The sequence below is a fragment of the Python bivittatus genome, unplaced genomic scaffold (assembly GCF_059951505.1).
Source record: "Python bivittatus isolate LINGU-HERP-01145 unplaced genomic scaffold, Pbiv_v1 ctg000700_np1212, whole genome shotgun sequence".
Classification (NCBI taxonomy): Eukaryota; Metazoa; Chordata; class Lepidosauria; order Squamata; family Pythonidae; genus Python; species Python bivittatus.
In genome coordinates this window covers 87,410,754-87,426,657 of record NW_028277098.1, presented here as the reverse complement: position 1 = coordinate 87,426,657, position 15,904 = coordinate 87,410,754, and positions in this window count along the sequence as shown.

The following is a 15,904-nucleotide window of genomic DNA, read 5'->3' as shown; positions in this document are numbered from 1 at the left end:
AGATATACAGAGAGAAAACTAATGTTATCATATGATATGGTGGCTGAAAACCTTGCAGATCTCTGGCTTTGTGAGATGGGTTGTTATCTTTGCCAAGTGAAGACGGTAATTGAGAAGCCCTTGAGAGATCAGCAATGGCTTCTTCATGGCTGGTTTACAGTAGAAGCTCTTCAGTTCTGAACTGGTTTATACTGACTGGGAATTCTCAGAGATGTAATCCCAACAAAGGATGTCCATGACAGGAAATAAAAAAAATAAATAAAAGATGGTGGGCATGATCATGTGATCAAAGCCCTGCCCCTTTTTTTTGTATCATAAAAGTCAAAATGGCAGCACATACTATGTGATGCATCTACAAAAAGGGTGAGGTTTTGATTATACTGTACTGTCACAGGTGCCATCTTGATTTTTTTATGAATTCCCTCTGTGGACAACTGTGCTCCAACCCATCTGGTTGGGATCTGATTATGGAAAACTGAAAGCACTAGGCTAAAGTGTAGAAAGGGACTCTTGTATCCACTTATCAACTGAGTATTATTCATTGAAACGTTATCAGGATGTCACCACTGTCCATAGTGATGAATAAGGCTTTCTTTACCCTAAACAAGATTTTAAGACTGTCTGTTAAAGATAAACTTGATTAACTGCCACAGCTCTCCTGCCTCCCACTGCATAAACTCTAGGGCACAGCATGCTTCAAAAATAAGCAAGATGTCATAAGAATCCAGTAACTCCTTAATAGTCATTAAATTAGCCCATTTTTTTCAACCTGCACAGAAGCCTGAAAAAAGATGAGCTGTTTTAATGAACCACACAGAACTGCTGTGCTTGTGCTCATATGAGATCTGAAGCACATCTTCTTAAGCATTTTCAGAGTTTGAATAAATTCTTGCTTGTTGTCATCCTCTCTGGCCCCCAGCTAGATCACTCAACTCCAGCAGGTGCAAATCTGCCATTTGTTTTCATCATTTGGGATTCAGACCTGTGGAAATCCAGGTCACATTGGAGGGGAAAAAAAGGAAAACAGATGCGACTCTATCATATACAAAATAGGCTTCTTCTCTTCAAAGGTTGTGAAATTTCATCCATATGAAGTAGCCAGTGAGAGAATTTTGCTGATTTTACTGTTAAAAACTAACTTCTTCTCCAGACCCCAAAACATTCCTCCTTAAAATGAGATATTCATCTCAGAATACTTTAGAATACAGTAAAAAAGGGAAGTGGAGGATTTTACCTTCCTTTTTTTAAACAGTGGATTTTCTTAAATTTAGGAGCAAATTTCCTTAAATACAGTAATTTGCTCATTAATGATTCGGCCGTATTTTTATTCCTAAAAGACAATCGTGGCCTTACCTAGTAAAACTCCTTTACATTAGAGGCAGATTGCAAGCTTTTAGCCCAGGATGAGTCCCTAAGCAGAAAAAGATGCATGTAATTCGAAAGGAGAGATGGAGATTCAGGCAGATGTTTATTTTTAGATAAAGGTTTAGAAAGTTCAGGAAATGAGGAAGATTTATGGTACAATTACCGTGAAGTACCATGATCAGATTCTTGTGTCCGCTTAATAAAGAACTTATTTTAGAATAATGTTTCCAAGATTTAATTTGTGAGGGCAAGAGTCATTACCCAGATAGCTGGACTGCATTTTGTGATAATTTTGCTCTGTGCAAGCCATATCTGCACAATTGTATTATGTAGGATTGATATATTTGTGTCTTTGTACGTTTTAATGCTGAATTAGAAGAAACACAAACACTGCTTGAATTTTTCATTATCTCCCCAACCCCATTATTATAACCATCTGTTCTTTACTCTCAGCTGAATAAATCAGTACAACTACCTTATATTCTTAAATTCATTGGTGTAAGTAGAGTGGAGGCAGGGGAGGCAGGGGAGGCAGCTGTCTTGGGACCCACCAGCACAAGGGGCCTGCTGGCTCTCCCTTGCCCCTCACTCCTTGCCCCACACTTGCAATAAACTTGGTCTAACAATGTAGGGCTATCACAGCTGAGCTGCAAAACATGGGATAACTGCTAGATGGCAGCAACAAGTTAAGAGTTTTCTGTATCTCTGTGAGGGAATGTATCTACGAGGAGGAGAGTGAGGTGGGAGATCAAGGCTGTCAGGAAGGAGGGGGTGCATTCCAGGAGGGGAAAGGAGACAAGAGACAACACAGTCCGCAGGGGGAGTGTGGGAAGTGAAAGAGGTTCAGGATAGCCACTCCCTAGAATCTCACAGGGTATATCCACTAGTTGCTGTAGTATAGATTTAGTTTGGCAAGATTCTGTCTCTAAGGTGTAAGCTAATAAAGGAATGGACTGGACTGGATTGTTTCATCCTTGTTCTTGGGCTGGGCCTGACAATTTCTTTGCTGCACTTAGGAGCTGTAGCAGAAGTGCAGTGAGGAAGGAAGGAAGGAAGGAAGGAAGGAAGGAAGGAAGGAAGGAAGGAAGGAAGGAAGGAAGGAAGGAAGGAAGGAAGGAAGGAAGGAAGGAAGGAAGGAAGGAAGGAAGGAAGGAGTCAGTCACTGGTGCTGGAGAAGCCATTGCACAGCTATATTGTTTTCAAACACCTTATACAAATGCTTTCATGCTGTTTGTCCATTTTGTCCCACTCCACTGTATGGTTCTCCCTTCCTGGCTTCCAAATTTAATTTCAGGAAAAAAACAGGAATCCCCAACAACCTTTCTAGTGAGGGGCCCCTTTCCTTGATGCCACCATCTCCCACTCCTTCTATTCTACCATTTCTGCCCCTACTTACCTTCTCACCTGAAAAGAGAAGTCCCACAGAAGGAGGTGCTAACCTAAACTACAGCTCTGTGCATCCAGTCGAGGAAGTGATGCAACCAGAATTCCAGAAGGGAGCATTTTCCTCCTTACTCCAACACTATCCAAGGGCAGCCTCACGGTGTATAAGGTCTATTAAGCTTTGTCATCCTTTACCCTGAGGGAGCTGTCAGGGTGAGATAGGGATAGGTAATGAAGTCAGAAAATTTCAGGTAAGTGTAATTTACTGTCCGACTCAGTCATGGATGGATACTATTAAGTAATGGATAAAAAGCTCTTCATCATTCAGTAATCAGATCTTCAACTCTGGGCTTCTTCTGAAGAAGAGATTGACAGAAAAACAGAAAGGAGCAGCTTTTTTACAAGACCTTGGTATGAATTCTGAAGAATATTAAAAAGAAAAAAAAGTGCATATTTTTTGATGCTACTTTAAATGGAGAGGTAAGAAAACTAAGCAAATGAATAAGTGATGTTTGTTATTGCTCATTAAATGTCAGTTTTACCCATAGAGATTGCTTCTGTCAGTCATGTTTTCATGTAGGGCATTTCTAGGATGAGCAGTGGCTACTTTCTACTGTTGCAGGGAAAAACATTCTCCTCTCCCCGCCCTCCCTAATAGTTGCCATTCCATTTGATGAAAGTGAAATTGCATTTGAAGATTCTTCAAAGAACAAAGAACTGGAGAAATTCTTATGGGTGGAGTGCCATCTCGCTTAGCAGTAAGTGTGTGAACAAGGCTCTATCTTTCATTGTACAAGCTTCTCTCCTGCAGCCTGTAGCCTCCCTGGCTTCCCATATTTCAATTAAATCATATGGAAAGACATCACAAGGCTTTTTTCATACTCAGAAGGGTGGACAGCCAGATGCAGGCCAATATGAAGGAAGGATGTATAACAGAAGATAATCGCAATAGTCCCCTCAACCAACAATAAAGAAAGCTCAAAACACCACCAAAAGAAGCTCAAAAGAAATTTTGAAACACCCCAAAAATATGGCAAAAAAATAGAGGTCTCCAATAGAAGAGAATATCTGTAGTTCAGGGTTGAATTGTGGAGTTCTTGTTGCTCTCTGAGCTTTATTGTTTGCTTGCAGACGTTTCATTACCCAACTAGGTAGCATCATCAGGGTGAGTGAGTGTGGGGTTTTCTGCCTCTTTATATGCAGTAACTTGCCCTGCAAGCTTTAGGGGGGGTATAGTTTTCTCCTGGATGGTTCCTTGACAGATGGGATGAAGCAAAGGGTCTCCCTCTCCCTCACCAAAGGCCTGGGTGAAGAGCCAGGTCTTCACAGCTCTTCTAAACAAGCAATCAATTCCTGAAGCACCTAGCTGACCTTGGATGATCTCAAAAGAAGCTAAGCAAGGTCAGATTTGATTAATACTTGACTGGGAAACCACCAGGCTAGAAATCTTGGAAAAAGGCAATGACAGGCCTTTTCCTTATTATTGCTTTCCAAAATGGGCATAGGCATCAAGTCACCAGGAACTGATATTGACTTGAAGGAGAATTTACTGATGCTAGCCCTGACCTTTCTCTGTATAGGGTTAATCACAGCATACAGTTATGTCTGGCGATGCATATTTGTACTCGCCAGTAACCCTACATTTGAAAAAAGAGCTTGAAATCAATTTCTAATCCTGATTCAGCAATACAACACAGCATGTGGTTACTCCCAATAAGTACACATAGGAACGCAAATTCTGATTGAATAGCTCATTGTGGTTAGCAGAAACCGTGATTAAGCTTATGCAGAGATAATACTGGGCTGTTGCTGACATTAGCCAGGGAGGAGGGGAGACCTTCACCAATGATGGAGAGATCCAGCAGGAAAACGTGGCCTGCCATTATATTACAGTCAGATCTAAGTTCCCAATGTGTTTTCTCCCAGAAGGAACTAATAACATGAAAAAGTTGTCCTGGGTTTCCCACTGGTTGACTTAGGCCAGGAGGAGGAACACACAGCAGCACTATTCTCCAACAATAACTTTCCAAGAAGTTTTGCCACTCTCAAAATTATGGTAATTTATTTCTCTGTGCAGCCTTCAGTCTAATCAAACTAGTATATTTCAATTAAAAAAATAGCAGAGCAGCACAATGTGAACGGTATAATGAAATGCTCATTCATGCGGCCTCAGTTAAAGAACAGAGCAAAACACAAAAAAACAGCAAGAAACTTTTTCAGGGAACAGACGGGAAATGAGCAGATCCACATGGTTGCTAGGGCACGTTATAGATACAAAGGGAAAAGTTACTAAAGGAAAAAAAAACCGCAAACCATTAAGAGGGGCAGGGAAGAAATTTAGATTAGGCAAGATGAAGTAATTTGGATGCCTTGGAAGGAGAAAAGTCATGGCTAAAACAGAAAGGCAAGATAAGGGCCAGTCAGTTTATGGCAGCTTTCCCCAATGTGGTAGTCTTCATATCGGCTGGAAATCAACGTATTATGGTGTCTGGGAATTCTAGACGCTGCCATTCGCTTCAGGGCCTTTTAAGAGAGGGAGTTGCCTTGGGGCACACCTGCTGAGGACGTCATCTCAAATAAAGTTCTTTATTTCAGATGATCAGATGGAATGAGGTTTTCCATTCAAAGCACTAAATTTAGTCTGCCAAAATATAAATCAAAGAGTTATTCAGTAAGTCGGGCTGTGCAGGCAGGAGCATCCTCAGGGAGTGGTATAAATATTCAAGATGGTGGTGACCACCATGTGATCAAAGCCTTGCTCTTTTTTATGAGCATTGCAACAGGACTTCAACTGCATGATTCTGGCTGCCATCTTGACTTTTTTGACCACCTCCCCCCACAGACACTGCTGTGTGCAGGAAAACTTCCAAACAAATGATTCAGCTCAGATATGCAACTTTCTAGATTGTGGTCCTTGTGAAGGAAGCAAAGGTATATTGTCTTCAGTTTCATTTATATTCTTGTTCTGAAAGGTTATTTATTTTCACAGTGCTTGAACAAATGAGGGGAAAAATATTTTTCTTAAATTAATTTCAGATTAATTTTATATACATTAATTTGAAAAACTCAGGACACTCTGTACAACTAAGCAATAAAACAGGCATTATACTGAATGTTTTATATATATTTACAGATAAAATATGTTCTTAATTCAAGAAAACCCTGCAGTTTTTCCTCTGTAGGTGAAAAAATATGCTTTCTGTCTGGAATTCTCTCCCCACCTCCATCCTCACCAATATCTATAAGACGCCTCCTAGCATATACAGTATTTTAGGCACCTACTGAAAACATCCTCTTCGCTCATGATTTCCATGTGTGAATGTAATGAGTCTCTGTGTGTGATTTCTCCTCCTTTCCCTGTTTGAAAGCATGTTTTTATGTGAACTATTTTTCATTCATATTAATTTTATTGTTGTATCTGAATAATTTTCATGATGATATATGGACGCTGTTTTAGGCTGACTATATGGGAAGAGATGGATGGATGGATGGATGGATGGATGGATGGAAGGAAGGAAGGAAGGAAGGAAGGAAGGAAGGAAGGAAGGAAGGAAGGAAGGAAGGAAGATTTTAAACTCTTCTAGGGAAACAACTGTTTAATGAGTGATCTGGAATGTGGATTACAGGTTTGAACCCATCTCTGTAAGCCTCTTTCCTCTCATGTGCTCCATCCTAAAGCAGCCTTTTTCATTGTAAGGAAGACCCTGGAAGTCATAGTACTTCACCTCTGGGTCATCCAGTGATGCTAAGAAGTAAAAGGTTCATGGATGATAAAAGCAAATAATTTTTTACCCAACAAGAGGTTTATCCACAGCAAACTTCAAAAGTATTCACAGATACATGTCTGGACACTTCTTTCCCTCATAAGTTTTTGTGCCTTCGAGTCAGTGTTGACTCTTGGCGACTGCCTGGAGAAATCCCTGCAGTTTTCTTAGGAAGATTTCAGAACTGGCTTGCTACTGCCTTCTTCTTCCTAAGGCTGAGAGAGGGGGACTGGCCCAAGGTTACCCAGCTGGCATTGTACCTAGGGCGGGACTAGAACTCATGGCTTCCCGGATTCTATCCTGGTGCCTTAACACTACACCAAACTGGCTCTTTTCCCTCATAAAGTTACTGCAAAAAGGATAAAATGACTATTAATATTTTATTGTATTGTATCAAATGCATATTGATTTGTCAAGAAATAATCTCTAGCTTTTGTAAACATTTAGTGAGTTAAGAGCAGTTTCTTTGCTCACAATTCTTTTAATCTCCCCTGAGAAATAAGTTCATTCTGAAATCCATTCCACATGGTATCTTGCAATAACTTCATCTCCACCAATGGAGTTTAACCAGATGCATCTGCCTAGAGATGGGTTGACTTGGGAACATAAACAGACATGTTGCAGTTGCAAATGACAGCTGTATGTCGACTTCTCTCTTTTCAGCCTTCATCACTGCTTTATCCCATCTCCTTTGTATGCCATTCACTATCATCTAGTTGGGCAAGAAGTAAAGATATAGAAAATGTCATGTTCAAAAGAGGACAAGGCCTGAAGATAATACAGCATCCCGTCCAGAAGGAGGTCAGTGTTCATTGTATAACACTGTAGTTTTTTTTTTAAAGTACATTTTCTTGATATACTGTTTCTTAAATAAAAACGGAAAATAAGAAGGCCATTAGACAAATTCATGGTGGATAAGTGTATCAGAAACTGTGTTTCTGTAAATAGCAGTTGTAATTGGAGGATACCTTTAGACATACTGTATATCATGTTTATAAGCTTCTTATCAGGTTGGCGTCTGTGAAAACAAACACTGGTTAGATAAATCTTTGGCCTGATCCAATAAAGTTCTTCATCTATCAACAGAATATTCTGAATCTTTAAAAAGGGGAGAGAGTGGTATGTTCCATTTATTTCAAAGGAACCCTGAAATAATTTTTTTCTATTTGAGATAGGCAAGGAAGTAATAGGGTTAAACCACAAGAATGTAGAATTCTTTTAGCATGAGGGGCCAGAAAAAAAGCTTCTTAAATATAAGAGCATCTTTAAAATAAAACATCTTGGAGATGGCAGGCCAGGGATCCCACGTTGTCTAGAATTAAGTCCTGTCTGGAATGATTCCATATGGTTGGGAAGGTGGAGACAGACAGGAAAATCTATAAACAGCCAAGACACAAATTAGGATAGACTCAGAAGAATTATGTGTATTATATATCCTGGATTATACCCCAAATCTGATGCTGAACATGCATGACAGTGGTTTTAAGCCACTGCTGTTGGGCTTCAATCTTTAAAGATGTCCTATACCTGGTTAAGCATGGAGAATCAGGTTTTAATTTTCTTCTAGCTCATATATTTCTCCCCAACAGAGCAAAAAGTGGAAAGAACACAGAACACCCTCCCTTTTCCAAAGCATCTGATAAGAACCTTTAGCCCCCAGAGTTAGTCCTCCTGTCCTCTAATATGGGTGACTTTTTCCTGGACATCCAGTTTGGAGAGAGATCCTGGTGCCAAGTTAATTGGGTTTAGAAGGAAATATTTGATAGGAAAATGAAGGAGAAATACCTTTGGCTATGGGGGTCCAGCATGTGGGTCTCATCACCAAAGTCCTCCTTCAGAGATTTTTATGGCCTTAGGGGCACAGCTGCTAATGTGTTCAATCTAGATGCAGACCCTATACTACTTTATTAGCATTTCTGCCACTTTCTTCTAAAAGCTCAATATGGTCACAAATCTGTCCTGTAGTTCTGATGCTTTCTGCAGCCTTCTTGAAACATGCATTCCTTCTATCCAATTTGCTACATTTAGGAAGTGCTCTGGTTTGGTTTTTTGTTTTTTGTTTTTCCCTTCCCACTAGGTGGTTTGGCGTGAAAAGCTTTTAAAAGCTTCCTCATTATAACTTTCTTTCTTATATATTTACATACATCTTCAACAAACCACCTCCTGCTAACTTGAAAAACCTACAGTAATTTTCCTGAGATGACTCACTTAAAATTGGGAACCAATAAAGAGTTATGGATATCAGACAATATGGCAATAAATATGTCACTTTCAGATGACAAAAGTCCTGGATACTCAGGAACAAATTTTCCAGTTCTGGGCATGGTCTTATGAGTTGGGAGAAAAGGATAGTTCCTTTAGGATAGGGACCAACTCAGTATTTGAGAACCCATCATGCATACACAATGCCTAGTGCCTCTTATTCAAAAGATTAGGTAACATTGATTGGAAAAGACTTCTGGCTGAGATGCTGGACAGCTGTGGCCAATTTCAATAGATAAAACTTTGCTTTTTTTTCTCCAGTTGTCCTGTAGACATGTGAACTCTCAAAATGTTCAGAATTGGTCATGGTGGCTGGGTGATTCTGGAAACTGAAGTCCACACCACTGGGATTTCACACAACTGACATACCCAATAAGATAGCTTGTGACTTGCAGATCCTGCCAATTCAGACTGCCAGAGGGCAACTTTATCTATGGTTCCCCAAAATCATAGAACCAGGGCTGTTGAAGCAGTAGTCTATGCAATCACAGACAGAATTTCCATGTGCAATGATGAAGAATAAAAATGCTCTTGAGTGAAGCTCAACTGCATGTCAGTAGATGAATCCATTGGTGTAGATTCCTTGACAAATGGTTTGCCACTGCCTTCCCCTGGGATTTTTTTTTTAGTTCCCAGACTAGCTTACAGCTTTGGAATTCCCCGCAGGAATCCCAGCCCAACCAAGTACTAACCAGCCCCGCTTAGCTGCCAAACCCAACAAGATCTTCCAGGGGCTGCCACCTTTTGAGCCACAGCATTTCAAGGAATGAATTTGATTTCTGATTTCTTTGAATGGATGGGATCACTAAAGTGATACAACAAAGACCTCTTATGGATCACCATAAAAGAGGAACTGCATCACTAAGACATAGGAATCAAGGAGGACATTTGCATACAAATTGCATATGTATAAGATGTAGACATAAGTTAGATAATATAAGCAAAAGAGGGAAGACTGTGATCAGGAGAACAGTCAAGTATCCACAAAGAGCAATGTCAAGCTCTGCCATTCTCCCTTTTTATGTTTTCTTCTTTTCATACATAAGTCAAACTTGGAACAAAAGCCCCTTGAAAAAGAGGAATATCATTTGACAGCCCTTTGAATTAACTAATGGCATCTGTTCTCTGCAAAGTAGGACAAACAGCCAACATCTCTACTCCCAAATCATGCATTCAGAAATGCAGTATTATTGCAAACAAGATCTATGGGCGTAGCCTGCCATCTCATCGCTCTGAAAGTTCATCATTATGATGCTTTTGCTTAACATGCCACTTGATGTGGGATTGCTAATATTCTTTAATATCATTGGAAGTTTTTCTCTAAAAGGCAACTCACCTACTCATTTTGGGTTTTGGTCCAAAATCCACCAACGGAGTCTACTGCTTTTTGTAACTGGTGGTACAGTGGACAGCTAACGGTAGACTTTAGTGAGATTCCAGTAGATCAGTGTTTCTCTCAACCTTGGCAACTTTAAGATGTATGGACTTCAACTCCCAGAATTCCCCAGCCAGCATGAATTCTGGGAGTTGAAGTCCACACATCTTAAAGTTGCTAAGGTTGAGAAACACTGCAGTAGAGAGAACAAGTGAAATCTAAGTATCTCGTCTTCCTCTTTTTAAAGTTCATAAGAACACTTCATCACAACAATTTATAGTTACATAGCATGGCTATCTAAGCTTTGAAACTGATCCAGAAAAAAGTATTGGGACTGCTCTATGATGTATTAAAGCAACCGGTCTTTTTTCAAGCTTCTGTGTGGGCCTGAAAAGAAAATACGTGGCTGCTCTAGGAGTCACATGAACTTGACTCCTTAAAGTTGTGGAATCTTTTTTCAAGCTCATGCAGAAGTTTGCTAAGTCAGACGGCATTAATAAACAACAGGGAGGTGCAGTGGTACAAAGAAATCCTTCCAAATTGTTTTTCAGGGGTGTGTGACCCTACTGCCTAGGATCTAACTTAACAGAGGTATAATGTCTGAACTGGTGATTTAGAAAGGCTGGATGTTGTTGTCCTGGCTTCTGCCCTGGGGCAAGTGTGATGTAGCTTGTAGCCCACCTATATCCAGCTACTCCAGTGTTGTCCAAACTTGGCCACTTTAAGATGAGTGGACTTCAACTCCCAGAATTCCCCAGCCAGCCATGCTGGCTGGGGAATTCTGGGAGTTGAAGTCCACTCATCTTAAAGTGGCCAAGTTTGGACAACACTGAGCTACTCCAACCTTCAGCCACACAGCCCTCCTTGAAAAAGGAATCTGCCTACAAAACTTTGCCTGGGCCTTCAAAATTGTTTTTTTTTTTAATTTCCTCCTCCCTCCCCATCCCTTAATTTAGAAGCTACATGCTGAACTTTTGCCTTTTAACTAAAAAGCACGGTAAAAATGCCACATATAAAAGAAATAAATACTGAGGCTTTGAATTGTGTGTGTAGCAGTTGGTGTTTGGAACAGAATAGTTCTGGGGAGGAGAGATCTATGCAGCAATATTTAAAGCACTCTTTTGACTCCCCAGAAACTCTTCATTGCTCATAAAGATAAACTAAGGCAAACAACTAAGTTATGGCATGCAGTTTAGAGTGAGTTTTAATATGACAGTTGCAAACAGAGAGGTTTTAAATGGAGTTTGATCAAACTAAGGTGTAACTTACAGGGATCATAGAACTTGTTCAGTTAAGAAGGATTCTCTGGCTGACAACATGGTCTTTGTAATTCCATTATGTTCTGTAGTACATTTGTAAATGAAGCATATACTGTAATATAAGACACCATAAGCCTTCTGTTCCCTTTTACTGAAAGGACATTCTCACTACAGGGAGTTTCCAACAATATACATCTTTAATTATTAAAGAGACAGCAGTGCAAAATAAAATTAGCAGCCAGGTTTACTCAGAAAGCTGTTCAGGATCAGGAAGACCTACAAGATTTGTTCTATAAAGTGATGATCAAAGTGCATTATATTGAGAATAGCTCATATGCTGTCCAGGTGTGTAGTTTAAAATTGAAATGGGAAACCAAGCTGCCTCATTAGCACATCGTGAAAAGTTCAAGGGTTCTCCAAATTGTTAAGGATTTTCATTCCTTTTCACCACAGTTTTGGAGATCACCTAAAAAGTCTATCAGAGATCTTCTACTTTGGTAGACTCCACATATTTCTAGTTTCAGTCCAGATGGTTCTTTGATTAGTAATGTTCCCTGAAATACCTCATGGTTTAGTAAACTTCCATCCTTGTAAGTTGCGTTGTCTGATTGAAGACAAAGCCTACTAATATATTAAACATTGCTTTCATTATACAAACTTTTGTTGCTACATTCTTACGTTTACAATCATTGTGCACATTACCTGTACTCTGGGTGAAGAATACAAATAGCTATGTTATTTTATTGATGGGTATTTTCAGCCAATCCTTTCTCAAGAACTGATGCAACCACAACAGATTAAATACAACTCTACACTATATCCTGTTTTAATGAATGGCTAAAAACAGAATTTTTAAAAATTTCTAGTCTTCCATTGAAAGCAGCCCACAAAGAAAAGTCCTACAGTGTTTTCAGAAGTTGGTGGGACATCCAGTGAAAAGATAGATTCCTAAGCGTGAAGAGTCCAGCAGTAGAGTACAGGGTTTGTGGTAGCACTGCCAGTAGGCCCAGAATACTTAGTACTCAGCTGGACACTGAGCAATTTGTTCTTTCAAAACTGAGATGTAATAATTTGCACCCAAATGTAACCCTTATTCTTTTACTGTAGACCAGTGTTTTTCATCCTTGACAACTTTAAGACGTGTGAACTTCAACTCCCAGAATTCCCCAGCCAGCCTGGCTGGGGAATTCTGGGAGATGAAGTCTACACATCTTAAAATTGCCAAGGTTGAGAAACACTGCTGTAGACAGAATGTTGGTTTCACTACTTTTTTTTCATTTTTTTTTAATAGTTGTATTAGCAGTTTGCAGGACTACTAATTGCAGGAGTAACCATTGCTGAATTTCATGGTGGATGAGCTTCAACAGTAGAGACAAGTCCCAGGCTGCAGGATCACAACACAGCCTGGCACATTTTCCTTCCTGTGTGATCTTGTGCATGCCCCTTCAGGAATAATTCAATAGTGCATCCTTGTAGATTCAGAAAGGAGTTCTTCTGAAGCTGCTTCTCCCTTCCCCCTGTGGAAGCCAGGTGACCAGTCTCTTCTCCAACTGAAGCCAAAATAGCCATGGAAGGCAATAATGAATGACCAGAAGGGAGAGAGCTTGTCCACAGCGGCCTCAAGTTGCCAACAAAAACTGGCAGATCCCAGCCCCTACCTGCATCATTGCCAGCAACATCAAGATGTCAAAGTTCATACAGCAAGACTTTGTGCAAAGAGAAAAGGGGAAACACTATTTCTAAACCAGAACAGCTAAATTTGAATGTCTGCCTCCCTGATAGGGAATAAGACAAAGACAACCACCATCCTGAGGGTTTTTCCTTTCAAAGTTAGCAAGGTTTCTTTGTGCAAGATCTCAGGATAAACCCTCCCCCTGCAGTAATACATAATGCCAGAGTCTTCTGGGCAGAATCTAATCCTGCATGAGTGAAGACTACAATCATTTACTTTTCTCCTTTACAACATCTTGTTGCTTATCTTCAGGATTTGCTTCAGAGTATGGGATAGGTGGTGGGAGAGACACTCCATAGCTGATCTGAGAGAAAGAAATTGCCCCTAATCCTATTCCATCAATACATTATGCTGCATTTGGTTGGTGCATTAGACTGAATAAAATTACATACTGTGGATGTTTTAAAAGCACCAAAAGAAGTAAGCCAGTCTTCCTTAATGTGGTTGTTGCCCCTCAGATATCTTGGACTTCAACACTCATAATCTTTAACCAGCATGGCCTCCTGGTTTGGGTAGACTGAACTAACCAAGCTAAATAATCAGATACTCTGTGGGAAGAAAGGGGGAATTAAACTACCAGATGTTGATGACTCACATCTGATGGCAATTCATTTATATTCTCCCACAATTTCAGTGAGAACTTTTGAAAACCAAGCCCACTCTAATCTGTATAGGATTCCAATTCTTTCTCTTGCTATAGGGTGACAAAGATATTTGAACTGGATGGTTCTATCTTGAATTCTAAATTTATCTTGATTTCTAAATTAATACCCTAAAACTTTCCAGTGTTTGGAATAGGGTATGAAAACTACAAATGACATGCTTCAGCTTTTGATTCTATATATCATTTGCAGGAAACAACATTGTGCTTACCTAATTGTAGCTCACTGCTGTCATTTACATTCTACATCTGTCTAACACTTGTAATACTTCACCACTGATCTTTGCATAACACACTGAGTTTACATTCAACCTTGCAAGGAACAAATCAGTCCTCCTGTTTTGCAGAGGGAATGTAACACAGACTAAAATCATTATGGTTCACCTTCAGCACTGCAACTGACTGCAAAATTGTGCTGGATTTATCTGTGAGAACCAGGGAGAAAATAAGACAGGATCTCAGCTTGTAGCCCTCAAGCAATAAAAATAGTGAAAGAGGGATTGAACTTTTCTTTTGGAATTCAGTCTTGATAGAAGAGAGAATAGTTCAGGGAATCCACGGATAATCTTATGCAGTCAACTAATATGGAGAAAAAATATTCTAATAAGCCCTCTATATCAAGATATATAAAGGCATATATTTTTGATCCTGAACAGTGGTGGTGATTATGATGTTAACAAGGAATATTGCTCAAATATGATAGTCAACAGAAGTGATACTCTGTAGTGTCAAAGATCATTTCTCAGGTTAAAGCTTCATACTTCAAGTACAAACTTTAGGAAAATTAGTTCTGACTTTTATTATGTTTCAGAAACTATCCTATTTCCAAAACCTTGAAAACAAAGCGTGTCAAAGGTACACAGATATACACAAATTTCCTCAAGCCATTAAGCCAGTAAAATGAAGATATTTGTCATGCACTATAAAGAACAATATATTTGGGGGGATTATATGATTAGCCTCACATTAATTCTTCTTCATTAGTTCAACTCAATACTGTAAGCCATGAAGAGGCTGCAACCAATCTATTTAGTATAAGTTTTAAACCTGCCCAACCTAATATTCACAGATACTTTGAGACTGCAATTCTCATTGGCCACAATGGCAGGGGTTGAAGGCTAGTATAACTTTTTAAAACAAGGAAAACATACATTTTGAAGTCAGTCAATTCTTCTTCAACAATTGAGTGATCTGACTAATATGCAGCCTAGCAGACCAGTGTTTCTCAACCTTGGCAGCTTTAAGATGCATGGACTTCACAAGCTGCCAAGGTTGAGAAATACTGTAATAGACAATTTAAAAAGGAAATGCATTTAATGCAGATTTTGACAGCCTGGAAGTTGGAGACTGCAACTATTAGCTTTCATCAGAATGTAACTATATACTTTGACAGCATCTGCAGAGGACATTAAAACAGAGAAAAATTAACACCACTATTCTTTGAGAACTGCAGTGTAAAATAAAGTCTTTCTCCCATTCTAAAAACCATAAAATCTAGATTATGTGAATCTTAAAGCTATAATACAACCAATATTATATAACCAGTGGTTGTAAATTAGGTTATGTACCTCCAGCTTAGTTCTTCCTCCTAGAAGATGTTCTAGTTTGTTTAATATAAAATGTTAACTGTTGATGGCTCTTTGACAACATGATGATGAATGGTGTCATCCACTTGAATTGGGAGCCTGATGGTGGTAGAACCTCCTGAAAGCACTAAATCAAATCCCAGAGATCAACAATTAAAAGAATCAAAAAACAGGAGATGGACATGGCCAATGTCATGATTTAATCCAAGTTAAATCAAGACAGACAATATTGGGCCAGCTGTATCAATAGTTTAACCAGATACAAGGCAACTCCTTGTGTTGCATCACCAAAACCTGTGCAGGAACACAATCCCATCCCCCCCCCCCCCCAAAAAAAGAATGCCTTGCTTTATGTCCAGACTAGGACCTGAAATCAGTTAATCATTTTGTTGACTCTGGACCAAAACCACAATAGCAAATCAAATTTAACAATCAATGTTGATGATGATGATCAACATCATGCCATTCTCTGACATTTATTGATTTTTGGAAAATAAAAGAAATACTGTAATTTCCA